Source organism: Thalassophryne amazonica, chromosome 6 (assembly GCF_902500255.1).
Source record: "Thalassophryne amazonica chromosome 6, fThaAma1.1, whole genome shotgun sequence".
Classification (NCBI taxonomy): Eukaryota; Metazoa; Chordata; class Actinopteri; order Batrachoidiformes; family Batrachoididae; genus Thalassophryne; species Thalassophryne amazonica.
The window spans coordinates 90,357,538-90,374,235 of NC_047108.1; the positions used below are offsets into that span (position 1 = coordinate 90,357,538).

General features: G+C 38.8%; 1 protein-coding gene across 6 annotated transcripts in view; it reads left to right on the forward strand.

Moving 5' to 3' along the window:
* The window catches only part of LOC117512625 (IQ motif and SEC7 domain-containing protein 1-like), a 364,856-nt gene that overhangs the window by 217,309 nt on the left and 130,849 nt on the right, over window positions 1-16,698 (forward strand). The window lies entirely within an intron of this gene.

Consider the following 16,698-nt stretch of genomic DNA (forward strand, 5'->3'; position numbering starts at 1 on the left):
TGAAGGTCTGAGTGTTGTCACGGAGTCAACTGCGTTGTTTTTAGGTCTTTTCTCTGTCTTAGACAAAGAGGACTCTGGATTTTGTTTCATGACCAGTCAAGACCTTAACAGCGGGGATATCACTAAATTACCTGCAGTGAGTCAACAGACTCTTTAACCTCTTTGGTTTAGGTATTTTATGTGGGTTTAAAACGTATAAACTTTGAGATGGTCAGACCTCTGTTGAAGTTGACACATTAATTCAAAAGCAAATTTCAATCTGTAAAATAGAGAAAACTCGTTTGTAGATCACACCCTTGACGATTCTAAGAGTCTGTATATTACATATAATTACTGAACAGTTCTATTATTGTTTTGTACTGGCTGAAAGAGTCCAGGAGCTTCAGTATGACGAAAATGTTTACAGCTTGTTCTGTTTTTTTTTTTTGTTTTTTTTTTAGATCAAACTAGTTAGTAAATTCACCACATTTTTAAAAGGCTTGTTGATTCAAAAACAACAAAAACATTTATTAAGAAAAGACTGAAAAAAGTAATGCATTCTGTGTTTAATGATGGTTTCTGGGGAAGAACAAAGTCATCTTAAAAAAAACTGATGCTTGCCTCAAAAAATTATGTTTGGTGAATGAGAAAGCACAAAAAAGGAGTGTTGAATAAATATGGATTAATTGGCTTCAGATCTTCGTTTTTGTTTGTATGTGGGTATTTTATGGGAATTTGGATCTTTCCACATTTCATTGTAAATGTGTCGTGCAGTACCTGACCCGCCCTGGTCCTGGTTTTGATTCAGTGTCACCCTGCTTTGATCTCAGTCTCAACTTGGTCTCGGCTCCTCAATGTCTTGGTTTTGTCTTTGTGGTGATACACTCCAGTCGTGATTTGGTCTTGGATTAGGTGGTTTTTACTACACAACTATGAGACTGTGAAGCTTTTCAAAAGCCATCCTGAATGGACTTAATATAGGGATGAAGCAGTTCACAGATATAAATTTAGAATAGATGACTACCTCAATACACAGACCCTAAATCAATCTGAATACACTCTGAACCACTCCCAGTTTAATGTTATCATTCACTTGGATTACTCTGCTACTTCTGCCTCTTCAGACTCTCAAAGTTCAAATGTCAGTGCCAGGCTCGTTCAAGACTTTTCACGGCAATGTTATTCTTGCAAGGTAAATATATATATATATATATATATTTATATTCTAGTGTAATAAGTTTCATTACACTAGAAGTCTTTCAGAAAGCGCTGTAACTAGGTTTAAGGATATGATTCCTTCTTTATGTTCTCTAATGTCATATACCAACACAGAGCAGAGTAGCTACCTAAACTCTGTAAGGGAGTTAGAGTATCTTGTCAATAGTTTTACATCCTCATTGAAGACAACTTTGGATGCTGTAGCTCCTCTGAAAAAGAGAGCTTTAAATCAGAAGTGTCTGACTCCGTGGTATAACTCACAAACTCGTAGCTTAAAGCAGATAACCCGTAAGTTGGAGAGGAAATGGCGTCTCACTAATTTAGAAGATCTTCACTTAGCCTGGAAAAAGAGTTTGTTGCTCTATAAGAAAGCCCTTCGTGAAGCTAGGACATCTTTCTACTCATCACTAATTGAAGAAAATAAGAACAACCCCAGGTTTCTTTTCAGCACTGTAGCCAGGCTGACAAAGAGTCAGAGCTCTATTGAGCTGAGTATTCCATTAACTTTAACTAGTAATGACTTCATGACTTTCTTTGCTAACAAAATTTTGACTATTAGAGAAAAAATTACTCATAACCATCCCAAAGATGTATCGTTATCTTTGGCTGCTTTCAGTGATGCCGGTATTTGGTTAGACTCTTTCTCTCCGATTGTTCTGTCTGAGTTATTTTCATTAGTTACTTCATCCAAACCATCAACATGCTTATTAGACCCCATTCCTGCCAGGCTGCTCAAGGAAGTCCTACCATTATTTAATGCTTCAATCTTAAATATGATCAATCTATCTTTGTTAGTTGGTTATGTACCACAGGCCTTTAAGGTGGCAGTAATTAAACCATTACTTAAAAAGCCATCACTTGACCCAGCTATCTTAGCTAATTATAGGCCAATCTCCAACCTTCCTTTTCTCTCAAAGATTCTTGAGAGGGTAGTTGTAAAACAGCTAACTGATCACCTGCAGAGGAATGGTCTATTTGAAGAGTTTCAGTCAGGTTTTAGAATTCATCATAGTACAGAAACAGCATTAGTGAAGGTTACAAATGATCTTCTTATGGCTTCGGACAGTGGACTTATCTCTGTGCTTGTTCTGTTGGACCTCAGTGCTGCTTTTGATACTGTTGACCATAAAATTTTATTACAGAGATTAGAGCATGTCATAGGTATTAAAGGCATTGCGCTGCGGTGGTTTGAATCATATTTGTCTAATAGATTACAGTTTGTTCATGTAAATGGGGAATCTTCTTCACAGACTAAAGTTAATTATGGAGTTCCACAAGGTTCTGTGCTAGGACCAATTTTATTCACTTTATACATGCTTCCCTTGGGCAGTATTATTAGACGGTATTGCTTAAATTTTCATTGTTACGCAGATGATACCCAGCTTTATCTATCCATGAAGCCAGAGGATACGCACCAATTAGCTAAACTGCAGGATTGTCTTACAGACATAAAGACATGGATGACCTCTAATTTCCTGCTTTTAAACTCAGATAAAACTGAAGTTATTGTACTTGGCCCCACAAATCTTAGAAGCATGGTGTCTAACCAGATCGTTACTCTGGATGGCATTTCCCTGATCTCTAGTAATACTGTGAGAAATCTTGGAGTTATTTTTGATCAGGATATGTCATTCAAAGCGCATATTAAACAAATATGTAGGACTGCCTTTTTGCATTTACGCAATATCTCTAAAATCAGAAAGGTCTTGTCTCAGAGTGATGCTGAAAAACTAATTCATGCATTTGTTTCCTCTAGGCTGGACTATTGTAATTCATTATTATCAGGTTGTCCTAAAAGTTCCCTAAAAAGCCTTCAGTTGGTTCAGAATGCTGCAGCTAGAGTACTGACGGGGACTAGCAGGAGAGAGCATATCTCACCCGTGTTGGCCTCCCTTCATTGGCTTCCTGTTAATGCTAGAATAGAATTTAAAATTCTTCTTCTTACTTATAAGGTTTTGAATAATCAGGTCCCATCTTATCTTAGGGACCTCGTAGTACCATATTACCCCATTAGAGTGCTTCGCTCTCAGACTGCGGGCTTACTTGTAGTTCCTAGGGTTTGTAAGAGTAGAATGGGAGGCAGAGCCTTCAGCTTTCAGGCTCCTCTCCTGTGGAACCAGCTCCCAATTCAGATCAGGGAGACAGATACCCTCTCTACTTTTAAGATTAGGCTTAAAACTTTCCTTTTCGCTAAGGCTTATAGTTAGGGCTGGATCGGGTGACCCTGGACCATCCCTTGGTTATGTTGCTTTAGACGTAGACTGTGTTTCATAATTATTGTATGGCCTTGCCTTGCAATGTGGAGCGCCTTGGGGCAACTGTTTGTTGTGATTTGGCGCTATACAAGAAAAAAGTTGATTGATTGATTGATATATATATATATATATATATATATATATATATATATATATATATATATATATATATATATATATATATATATATATATATATATATATATATATATATATCATCATCATCATCATCAAACTTTATTTCAGACACAAGGTCCATAGTAACACAAAAGAACATACAAAAAAAAAATAAATAAAACAACAATAAAAAGACCAATTTCATCCATGGCCATATAAACTAATACGCCAATGTTTCCACAGCCTAGAAGAAAACCTGACCGAGCTCTGTACAGGACTGGTCAGGATATGAATGATACTGTTTACACAATAAAATCTGCACATACAGCTGTACATGAAGTTTCTGAGCACAGCAGCACAAGTTGGAACACTAACATTTACAAACATCTGACTGGCACTACTCCATCTCGGCACCTTAAGCAGTATTCTCATGCCATCATTGTATGCAACCTGAAGTTTGTGCATACTGCTTTGTTTGAAATGCCGCCACAAATGGGCAGTGTACATTGAAGTGCAGTATGCTTTAAAGAGTGAAATTTTAACAGATACAGAGCACATAGAGAACTTACGAGCAAGCATATTTGCTTGTGCATATTGAATACACCGCTGCCTGTACATATCTCTATCATCAGACAGGTCAGCAGTTATGTAATGTCCCAAGTATTTTACTTCATCACACACTTGGAGAATGCTGCCTGACAGAAAGAAAGCAGGAAAACACGATTTTGAGTCCTCCTTACTTCTGACAATCATGATGTTGCTCTTTTTTGCATTATATTTAATGTCAAAATCCAAACCATACTGTGAGCAAACCTTCAACAACTGCTGCAGCCCAGCACTACACGGGGAGAAAATTACAAGATCATCAGCGTACATTAGGTGGTTTATGGTTGTATGGCCAACCCCACAGCCCGTCCTACACTGATTCAGCAGATTAGATAGATCATCCATATACACATTAAAAAGGCAAGGTGAAAGAATACTACCTTGTCTTACCCCATTCCTCACATGAAAGGGGGAAGATACATAATTTCCCCATTTCACATACATAGACTGGTGAGCATACCAATACACTAAAATTCTCAATAAATACTTCGGAACTCCTCTATTATACAATTTATAAAACAATTTATCATGATTTACATGATCAAACGCTTTTGAGGCATCAATAAAACACATAAAAATAGTAGTATTGCACCGATTATAAAAGTCTAAAATCTCCTTAAGAGCAAAAATGCACATATCAGTGCCAAGTTTTGACTTAAAACCAAATTGATTATCAGATGTCACCAAATACTTCTCCATTCTATTAAGTATAGCCCTCTCCAAGACTTTGGATACAGTACTGGCTAAAGCAATAGGCCGATAGTTATCTTTATTATTTATTTTACCACACTTATCCTTAACAATAGGCACTAAGAATACAGAGAGTATAGAATTAGGTAAAATACCATGAATTAAAAACCCAGTGAAACAGATAGCCAACAAGGAAAACAATTTCCTGCTTGCAAATTTTAAATGCTCAGCCGATATTTTATCCACACCACATGACTTATTATTACTCAAATTCATAACAATATCACTAATTTCTTGTGTAGAAATAACCACTTCCTCATGTTTATCTATACTGTTCATCACAAATGAATTACTTTTAATACAATTAAACAATTCATAATAATGATTCCGCCATAATTGAATAATTTCGTCAGGACCATTTGCATAATCTATATTAGTTGGCAAGGATGTTTTTAAATTGTTCATTGTTTTTATTTCTTTCCAGAATTCGGTGGGACTATTCTGCAGAAGTTTCCTTGCAAGCGACTCAGATTTCAAGAGGTTTTCATTTCTCTTAATAAAACGCAAGGCATATTTAAAATGAGCATTTGCCCGTTTCTTATGTTCAAACACAGGACCATGTCTAGGTTTGCCAAATTTAACCCATGATTTAAAAGCCCTTCTAGCTTCAGCATGAAGCTCTTCTGCATACACATTCCACCCCGGCTTGGCTTGGAACTTTTTAGTTTTATACAAGGACCTACTAGAAATAAGAAGAGAATCTATAATTTTCTCATACAGTATGCACAATTCTGCGCCATGTTGTGCATTTTTACAATTCATGTCAGAACAAACCACTGCGCTTTTTGGTAACTCAATATTACTTAACCATAAATCAGACTGGATGTGATACAAGTTTAAATCCTGCGCGTTCAGCTTGTCCCAATAAATTTTTCCTTCTTGCGTCTCATTATTCATGGGCAAATAAGTGGGTAAATTGCCCACATTTATAGACAAGGAGAAAGGGACATGATCTGATATAGCAAATTCATAATTTATTCTCATAGCCTCTAAAGAGTCATGTGCATCCTCAGAGCAGATACAGTGATCTAGCCATGATGTTGTGTGCCACATTTCACTGATATAAGTGTAGCTGTCCACTGGCAAAAGCATTTCACTAGAAAGAATCAAATCATTATTGGAGCAGAACTGCCTTAAGTGGTTACCAAATAAGGATTTACAGTCACTCACATCAGCATTCATATCTCCCAAGATATAAACACAAGTAGAAGGATTGTCTTGAATAAATGACACAATGCAGGCTAACCTATTAAGGTATTCATCCTCATTATAAGGGCTTTCATAGGGTGTATATATATTCAGTATAATGAACTTTTTATTTCCACAACTGAACTCAATTCCTATGGCCCAGTCAACATCCAATCTTATCACTTTAATCAGCCGGTCCAATCTCTTATGCCACAACACTGCAACACCTCCAGAGATTCTACCCCGCACCAACTTGGTGCTGCAGTCAGTGGTAGATTCCCCTGCTCCATAAAAATCTGCATGCATAGAGTTAAGTCCTTCTAAGTCCTGCTTTGCCAAAAACGTCTCCTGAACGCACAGTACATCACACTTTTCTAACAATTTGTCCACCACAAGACGGCGTGATTTGTCAGTCTCAGTACGTCCCATGCGCAGTCCACGCACATTATATGACACAATATTAACAATCATTTATTTGAGGGTAGTTTTTTTTTTCTTCTCCTTTTTTTCCCGTGCCGGGACACAGCTGCTCTCCTGAAACGCCAGGTCCGATCACAGATACAGGGCACTGCAATTCCGCCTCATATATATATATATATATATATATATATATATATATATATATATATATATATATATATATATATCAATCAATTCAATTTTTTTTTATATAGCGCCAAATCACAACAAACAGTTGCCCCAAGGCGCTTTATATTGTAAGGCAAGGCCATACAATAATGATGTAAAACCCCAACGGTCAAAACGACCCCCTGTGAGCAAGCACTTGGCTACAGTGGGAAGGAAAAACTCCCTTTTAACAGGAAGAAACCTCCAGCAGAACCAGGCTCAGGGAGGGGCAGTCTTCTGCTGGGACTGGTTGGGGCTGAGGGAGAGAACCAGGAAAAAGACATGCTGTGGAGGGGAGCAGAGATCGATCACTAATGATTAAATGCAGAGTGGTGCATACAGAGCAAAAAGAGAAAGAAACAGTGCATCATGGGAACCCCCCAGCAGTCTACGTCTATAGCAGCATAACTAAGGGATGGTTCAGGGTCACCTGATCCAGCCCTAACTATAAGCTTTAGCAAAAAGGAAAGTTTTAAGCCTAATCTTAAAAGTAGAGAGGGTGTCTGTCTCCCTGATCTGAATTGGGAGCTGGTTCCACAGGAGAGGAGCCTGAAAGCTGAAGGCTCTGCCTCCCATTCTACTCTTACAAACCCTAGGAACTACAAGTAAGCCTGCAGTCTGAGAGCGAAGCGCTCTATTGGGGTGATATGGTACTACGAGGTCCCTAAGATAAGATGGGACCTGATTATTCAAAACCTTATAAGTAAGAAGAAGAATTTTAAATTCTATTCTAGAATTAACAGGAAGCCAATGAAGAGAGGCCAATATGGGTGAGATATGCTCTCTCCTTCTAGTCCCTGTCAGCACTCTAGCTGCAGCATTTTGAATTAACTGAAGGCTTTTTAGGGAACTTTTAGGACAACCTGATAATAATGAATTACAATAGTCCAGCCTAGAGGAAATAAATGCATGAATTAGTTTTTCAGCATCACTCTGAGACAAGACCTTTCTGATTTTAGAGATATTGCGTAAATGCAAAAAAGCAGTCCTACATATTTGTTTAATATGCGCTTTGAATGACATATCCTGATCAAAAATGACTCCAAGATTTCTCACAGTATTACTAGAGGTCAGGGTAATGCCATCCAGAGTAAGGATCTGGTTAGACACCATGTTTCTAAGATTTGTGGGGCCAAGTACAATAACTTCAGTTTTATCTGAGTTTAAAAGCAGGAAATTAGAGGTCATCCATGTCTTTATGTCTGTAAGACAATCCTGCAGTTTAGCTAATTGGTGTGTGTCCTCTGGCTTCATGGATAGATAAAGCTGGGTATCATCTGCGTAACAATGAAAATTTAAGCAATACCGTCTAATAATACTGCCTAAGGGAAGCATATATAAAGTGAATAAAATTGGTCCTAGCACAGAACCTTGTGGAACTCCATAATTAACTTTAGTCTGTGAAGAAGATTCCCCATTTACATGAACAAATTGTAATCTATTAGACAAATATGATTCAAACCACCGCAGCGCAGTGCCTTTAATACCTATGGCATGCTCTAATCTCTGTAATAAAATTTTATGGTCAACAGTATCAAAAGCAGCACTGAGGTCTAACAGAACAAGCACAGAGATGAGTCCACTGTCCGAGGCCATAAGAAGATCATTTGTAACCTTCACTATTGCTGTTTCTGTACTATGATGAATGGTACATAGCCAACTAACAAAGATAGATTGATCATATTTAAGATCGAAGCATTAAATAATGGTAGGGCTTCCTTGAGCAGCCTGGTAGGAATGGGGTCTAATAAACATGTTGATGGTTTGGATGAAGTAACTAATGAAAATAACTCATGTCATGAAGTCATTACTAGTTAAAGTTAATGGAATACTCAGCTCAATAGAGCTCTGACTCTTTGTCAGCCTGGCTACAGTGCTGAAAAGAAACCTGGGGTTGTTCTTATTTTCTTCAATTAGTGATGAGTAGAAAGATGTCCTAGCTTTACGGAGGGCTTTTTTATAGAGCAACAGACTCTTTTTCCAGGCTAAGTGAAGATCTTCTAAATTAGTGAGACGCCATTTCCTCTCCAACTTACGGGTTATCTGCTTTAAGCTACGAGTTTGAGAGTTATACCATGGAGTCAGACACTTCTGATTTAAAGCTCTCTTTTTCAGAGGAGCTACAGCATCCAAAGTTGTCTTCAATGAGGATGTAAAACTATTGACGAGATACTCTATCTCACTCACAGAGTTTAGGTAGCTACTCTGCACTGTGTTGTTATATGGCATTAGAGAACATAAAGAAGGAATCATATCCTTAAACCTAGTTACAGCGCTTTCTGAAAGACTTCTAGTGTAATGAAACTTATTCCCTACTGCTGGGTAGTCCATCAGAGTAAATGTAAATGTTATTAAAAAATGATCAGACAGAAGGGAGTTTTCAGGGAATACTGTTAAGTCTTCTATTTCCATACCATAAGTCAGAACAAGATCTAAGATATGATTAAAGTGGTGGGTGGACTCATTTACTTTTTGAGCAAAGCCAATAGAGTCTAATAATAGATTAAATGCAGTGTTGAGGCTGTCATTCTCAGCATCTGTGTGGATGTTAAAATCGCCCACTATAATTATCTTATCTGAGCTAAGCACTAAGTCAGACAAAAGGTCTGAAAATTCACAGAGAAACTCACAGTAACGACCAGGTGGACGATAGATAATAACAAATAAAACTGGTTTTTGGGACTTCCAATTTGGATGGACAAGACTAAGAGACAAGCTTTCAAATGAATTAAAGCTCTGTCTGGGTTTTTGATTAATTAATAAGCTGGAATGGAAGATTGCTGCTAATCCACCGCCCCGGCCCGTGCTACGAGCGTTCTGACAGTTAGTGTGACTCGGGGGTGTTGACTCATTTAAACTAACATATTCATCCTGCTGTAACCAGGTTTCTGTTAGGCAGAATAAATCAATATGTTGATCAATTATTATATCATTTACCAACAGGGACTTAGAAGAGAGAGACCTAATGTTTAATAGACCACATTTAACTGTTTTAGTCTGTGGTGCAGTTGAAGGTGCTATATTATTTTTTCTTTTTGAATTTTTATGCTTAAATAGATTTTTGCTGGTTATTGGTAGTCTGGGAGCAGGCACCGTCTCTACGGGGATGGGGTAATGAGGGGATGGCAGGGGGAGAGAAGCTGCAGAGAGGTGTGTAAGACTACAACTCTGCTTCCTGGTCCCAACCCTGGATAGTCACGGTTTGGAGGATTTAAGAAAATTAGCCAGATTTCTAGAAATGAGAGCTGCTCCATCCAAAGTGGGATGGATGCCGTCTCTCCTAACAAGACCAGGTTTTCCCCAGAAGCTTTGCCAATTATCTATGAAGCCCACCTCATTTTTTGGACACCACTCAGACAGCCAGCAATTCAAGGAGAACATGCGGCTAAACATGTCACTCCCGGTCTGATTGGGGAGGGGCCCAGAGAAAACTACAGAGTCCGACATTGTTTTTGCAAAGTTACACACCGATTTAATGTTAATTTTAGTGACCTCCGATTGGCGTAACCGGGTGTCATTACTGCCGACGTGAATTACAATCTTACCAAATTTACGCTTAGCCTTAGCCAGCAGTTTCAAATTTCCTTCAATGTCGCCTGCTCTGGCCCCCGGAAGACAATTGACTATGGTTGCTGGTGTCGCTAACTTCACATTTCTCAAAACAGAGTCGCCAATAACCAGAGTTTGATCCTCGGCGGGTGTGTCGTCGAGTGGGGAAAAACGGTTAAAAATGTGAACGGGTTGGCGGTGTACACGGGGCTTCTGTTTAGGGCTACGCTTCCTCCTCACAGTCACCCAGTCAGCCTGCTTTCCCGGCTGCTCGGGATCTGCCAGGGGGGAACTAACGGCGGCTAAGCTACCTTGGTCCGCACCGACTACAGGGGCCTGGCTAGCTGTAGAATTTTCCACGGTGCGGAGCCGAGTCTCCAATTCGCCCAGCCTGGCCTCCAAAGCTACGAATAAGCTACACTTATTACAAGTACCATTACTGCTAAAGGAGGCCGAGGAATAACTAAACATTTCACACCCAGAGCAGAAAAGTGCGGGAGAGACAGGAGAAGCCGCCATGCTAAATCGGCTAAGAGCTAGTAGCTACGCTAAGCTAGCGGATTCCTAAAAACACGCAAAGTGAATAATGTGTAAATAATTTAGAGGTGATTCAGCAGAAGGAGTGCTTTAGTTAAGGCACGTAAAGATTACACTGTGAAACAAATCGTAATCTAGATAACTAGATCAATCTAACTGCGCAGATTAAACAGCTAACAGATACAGAAAAACACCGCTGTGCTCCGGAACAGGAAGTGATACAATACCGCAGTGAGAGCCAACCACCAGTAGAGGCAAGCAAGAGTGCTAATCCATTAATACCCATTTGAACTTTATGTTCAGTTCACAATTTGTGAATACTGTCGTACCAGTTTAGAATGGGAAAGTTATGCTAAGAGGCTAAAGGATAGCCTCTAGGGATGTAGTTGGCTTCTTCTTCTAGGCTTCTCATATGCTAGACTTTCTGTTACGGATGCACCGATCCTGATACCAGTATTGGGTATCAGCCTGATCCTGTATTCATTTACTCGTATTTGTAATCATAAAATGTCTCTGATACGCCGTGACCCGATACCGCTTTACAGCAGTGTGAAGTCAACCTCTCAATGTGAGATTTTCATGTACACACTCCATAATTTCCGGACGATAAGCCGCTACTTTTTTCATACATTTTGAGCACTGCATCTTAAACAATGATGCAGCTAATTTATGGATTTTTACAGGCTTTCATGTAATTTACTCATAATTAGAAAAACGTCCATAAATGCTGTCCATCATGCTGTCCGCATAAGGACTGCAGTTCATGCGGAGTAAATTCACACACACAGTAAATAAAAAGTCTTACCTGTTCGTTTCACTGGAATTCATCATCATACAATCTTGAAGAAAAATAATCTACACAAAGCCTCCTAAGTTTGGAAAACAGCATCTGAAAATACTTTAATTCCTCGTGTGGCTGAAAAAGTTCCTCCACAAGTTCGGCACTTTGCGCCAGTTCCTCCGTCAGAACTTGGATCATGGTTTCAGTGATGGAGGTTGTCCCATCAGGTTGGTGAGTTTCAGCCCTTGGTGTGGGTGTTCAGGCCGATGGGAGACCGGCTTGGTCTGCTGCAGGTGTAATCCATTTGCGGAATGTCCGTGGCACTGCGTTCAGACCCTCCGCTCGCCTCCACGAGCCGCACTTTGGGTCAGAAGTTGAGTCACTGCTCCTTGTTAACGTCTTATTTACCACAGGCAATGGGTGATTCTGTCTGAATGCGAGGAAATTATCCCATGATTCACAAAGAAAAAATAAAATATGTTAAAATTACTCCGTTTCACCTCTGTGTGTTGCGGAGATGCCGCACAACACTGTGTGTGTGTGTGTGTGTGTGTGCGTGCGCGTGCACGCCGTGTTCCTCCAATATTAACGTGTTCCACCTTTGGAAAAAAAAAAAACATTTACAGTTTGTATTTGCGTATGTTATCGGTCCGTATTTAATTTAAAGTTAAAAAAAAAAACAGTGTGGAGAGTGAAAGACTGTTCATCTCAGTGTCACACATTGCTGATAAAAAAAAAAGAAACAGTCTCGCAGCTAATAACACAGGGAAGCTTCTTTTCATCAAAAATAATCTGCTCCTCACATTTTCAAAAAAACACTTTTAGTCCTCACAGACATAAACAAAGTTATTGATGGACAGTTTTAGTTCAGTTATTGGTGTTGTATATTTTATAGTGCTGAAGTCCACAGATTACATTTCAGTGTCATGTTTGTTAAGAAACACACAGTTAATGTTAAAGGACAATTTGTTTTAGTCAAAAAGTGATGTAACATGATTTAAGTGAAATGTTTGTAAATAAAAAAAAAAGCTAATGATATTGGTAGCAGTTACAGTCAAAGTAAGGAACAACTGATGAATAAAACATGTTTTCAAAGTCATCATAAAGCTGTAATGGTATCATTAACTATTTGTATCGGTACTCGGTATCGACGAGTACTCAAATGTATGTACTGTCAATCTGGCGAAAAAGTGGTATCGGTGCATCCCAACTTTATGCTACTGTATGTAGTGCTGCCCCCAGTGGTGAACAAGAGGTGCTGCAGCAGAGTAGTAAAAATCTGAAGAAGGTCCCTGGTCTTTATATAATGTGTATTTGAAGGTAAGCAATGCCACCTTTGGCTTATTCTAATTTATCATTGTAAATCTTAAACAAAAAAATGTAATTGTATTGCACAGAAATGAATTAAATTATTCATTTTCATTAATTATTTAATAACTATTGTCCTTTAATCATATCATAGCACATATATCTAGATATGTATTGGGATGCAACTAAAGATGATTTTTAAAATTTATTCATCTATCCATTATTTGTTAATTAATCTAATGATTTTATTTATTAGTCTATCCTTGTCTGTCCTTCTTGTCATACAAGTATTTTTTTTTCTTTGTATCCCAACATGTAAAGTGTGTAAAGTGGAAAAAATTAAAAAGGAAGTCGCAGGAAAAAAATGAAAGAAACCTTGAACACAATTTTGTTTCTTCTTGAGAGACAAAACTAAAGAAAATAAAATTCTAACATGTCTTTGGGCTTTAACAAACTGTTACTTGCATGACCAGTTAATCTGTTGATTATTTTCTGGATGAATCTATGAGCTGTGTAACTCATAAAATGTCAGAAAATTGTTCAAAAATTTTGATATTGTTGCTCCAAGACCAAAAGGACATCCTGAGGTGTCTTCTTTTGTCCACAACAAGGTCATGAAATGACACGCACATCACAAAATGTATTGGCGTGCAGGGTCAAAAAATAGCATCAAAAGCAAAAAAGAAAAAAAGAAAGAGACCCGCACAGCCAGTCAGCTCCCAAGCAAACTTTTAATGCAGCACCAAAGAAATGCGAGGCCCGAAACATCACATTTCTTTGATGCTGCATTAAAAGTTTGCTTGGGAGCTGACTGGCTGTGCGGGTCTCTTTCTTTCTTACTTTTTTCTTTTGTCCACAACCCAAAACTGAAACTGAATAAGCAAGTCTAAGAAAACAATGATTTCACTGTCTGTTTGCGACGCCAGTTTGTGTGTGTGTGTGTGTGTGTGTGTGTGTGTGTGTGTGTGTGTGTGTGTGTGTGTGTGTGTGTGTGTGTGTGTGTGTGTGTGTGTGTGTGTGTGTGTGTGTGTGTGTGACTAATGTTGGAGTCTTGCATCTTTGATACCTTATACACCAGGGTACACCTGATCTGAGTCTTGACAGATCATTACTTATTTAATGTGTGTAGATTCAGAGCTGCTGCCGCCTCATCTCATAGTGACTGTTTGTGGAACCAAGTACAAGATGAATCTCTGGATTCTTATCTAAATGAAGACTTAAACACTTCCTGACAGATCAGCGCTGCTTCATGGTAGGTAATTGGAAACAGGAAGAGACTGAATTAGACCCGTAAATGCAGCGTAGCTAAATGCACATAAATAAAATGAAAGCAGGTGCAGATCCCTTTGCTGGTCCCTGCTTTGGTTTGGAGGCAACATTACATGTGAGATCCTTTTTTGTAATGGAAAAGAGTCTACACTGGGTTTCACCACAGTGTGTAAAAAATAGTGTCCGTGGTGGAAAAGCTTAGACATGTCTAGGACAGAAGCCGTGTTCTGGTCAGAAATGTCAGGATGATAGAGATTTTATGGTGGCTTTTGAGTTTTAGTTAGTCATTACATAAATCAGCTGTCTTCAGAGTTGGTGATGAGCAGATGGTAGAGAATTCATCTCCTGCGGTGAGGCAGCAGTCGCACAAACTGGTAACACGCCCAAATGGAGTTTGTTCATAGTTGATTCAGCAGATTTCCGAACACACCTCTTTGTAAAATTTTATGTTTGTAGTCACGCTTGTCCAATTGCTTAACCAGTGGAAAATGGGTTTTACACTGTGACCAGCTCTGTCCTTGGGCTATTTCCATGGGCTGGCCTGTTTTTATTTTTTATGTCATTGGCTGTGGCCATGGAAAGAGCTTGGTAATTGTTTGTGCTGCAGTTTATCGGGAGGTTACCTCATTTTTGAAGGACTTTTTGTTCACAGATGTTTTTTGATCAATGCATAAGCTGCAGTGTGTAGCTGTTAGTGTCATCTAGTGGTGAAGATGTAGATTACATTGATGCCATCTGATTTTGTTTTGCTTCTTTTGCAACGGGCACTCATGCTGCCTTGCCTCCTTTTATGATGAGCAGTATACACACACACACACACACACACACACACACACACACACACACACACACACACACACACACACACACACACACACACACACACACACACACACACACACACACACATATTCCTGGTTCTCTCCCTCAGCCCCAACCACTCCCAGCAGAAGACTGCCCCTCCCTGAGCCTGGTTCTGCTGGAGGTTTCTTCCTGTTAAAAGGGGGTTTTTCCTTCCCACTGTCGCCAAGTGCTTGCTCATAGGGGGTTGTTTTGACCGTTGGGGTTTTTCTGTGATTATTGTATGGCTTTTGCCTTGCAATATGAAGCGCCTTGGGGCAACTGTTTGTTGTGATTTGGCGCTATATAAATTAAATTGATTTGATTTGATTTGATATACACAGTGGTGGGCACAGCTAACCAAAACGTTAGCTTCGATAACTGATAATCAGCTAACTGAAAAGTTATCTTTTTAACTTTGAACCGATAAACTGTCTAAAAACTTATCGGAAGCTACAGATAACCGATAACTTTCAATTTTGCCTCCCTTACGCTCTCAGCTACTAAGAAATTGATTTTGAGTTTAAACACCGCCAAAGCTTCTAGTAGAACCAGCGGCAATCACAAACCCAAACAGCCAATGAGCCAGCGCTTCTGTCTTTGTGCACTCTGCCCCCTGCTGTAGGAAAGCATCATTTACCTTGACAGGATACAGTGGTCCAGCGATGAGGCAGCAGTCTTGAAATGGAAAGCAGGTTTGAATTATGGCTTTGCTTTATAAATAAAATTTTTGCGGATACAATAACTACATTAAACTCTTAAAATGTACAAAGTGATATATAACACATATCTCTTAATTTTCAAATAATACACTAATTGTAAAGATTTGACATTAACACACCAAAGGGATTATAGGTAAACTAAGCCTCTGCTCATACTGATTGGTTGATTCATTCATTCTATGTAAAAACCAACACAAGTGAATCAATGTAACATATGTTGGTGTTTACCAATAAATGTGCTTTTGTAAAATATATCATTTTTCTCATTTGTATAAAAAAAAGAAAGAAATTTTCAAGATCCCGCTAGACAGCGCCTAAGCGTAGGCGTGATGACATCACAACTCTATCCGGTTAGGGAGACAAGGTTTCTTTCAATAACAAGAACTGTCAAAAAACTTTGTCGTGCGTGGTTGTTGGAGTTGTGTGGTGATAGGAATTGCCTTTTGAATTCTTGAATAACGATGTCAGTTGCAAAAAGAAATCAAATAATAGTGAAAACATGTTCGGCACGTTGTCATAACGCATCAATAAGTCACTCCGTGAGGTGTCATAACATCCGATCGGTTATAACAGATCAGTCAGTTGCTCCGTGAGGCGTCATAACATCAGTGGTGGGCACAATTCCGATAATCCGATAACAGATAATTATCAAAGATAACGTTTTCATTATCGGATTATCTTTTAAGATAACTTTAAAGACCATCATCGGACTAATTATCTTCCGATTAATTTTTGTCAGCTAACTTTTTAACCGATAAACAAAATAAACAAAGCTGAACAGCAACAAGCATTTTTAAAATTAGTTCAGCACCCACCTGTTAAAAGTTTTGTACCAAATGCACAGTTATAACCTTTGCAAACAGAAGACAGCTGCTTGTATAAAAAGCCCCCCCCCCCAAAAAAAACCCCAAAAACATTTCCTTTAACGCCATGCTGATATGCCCGCAATATG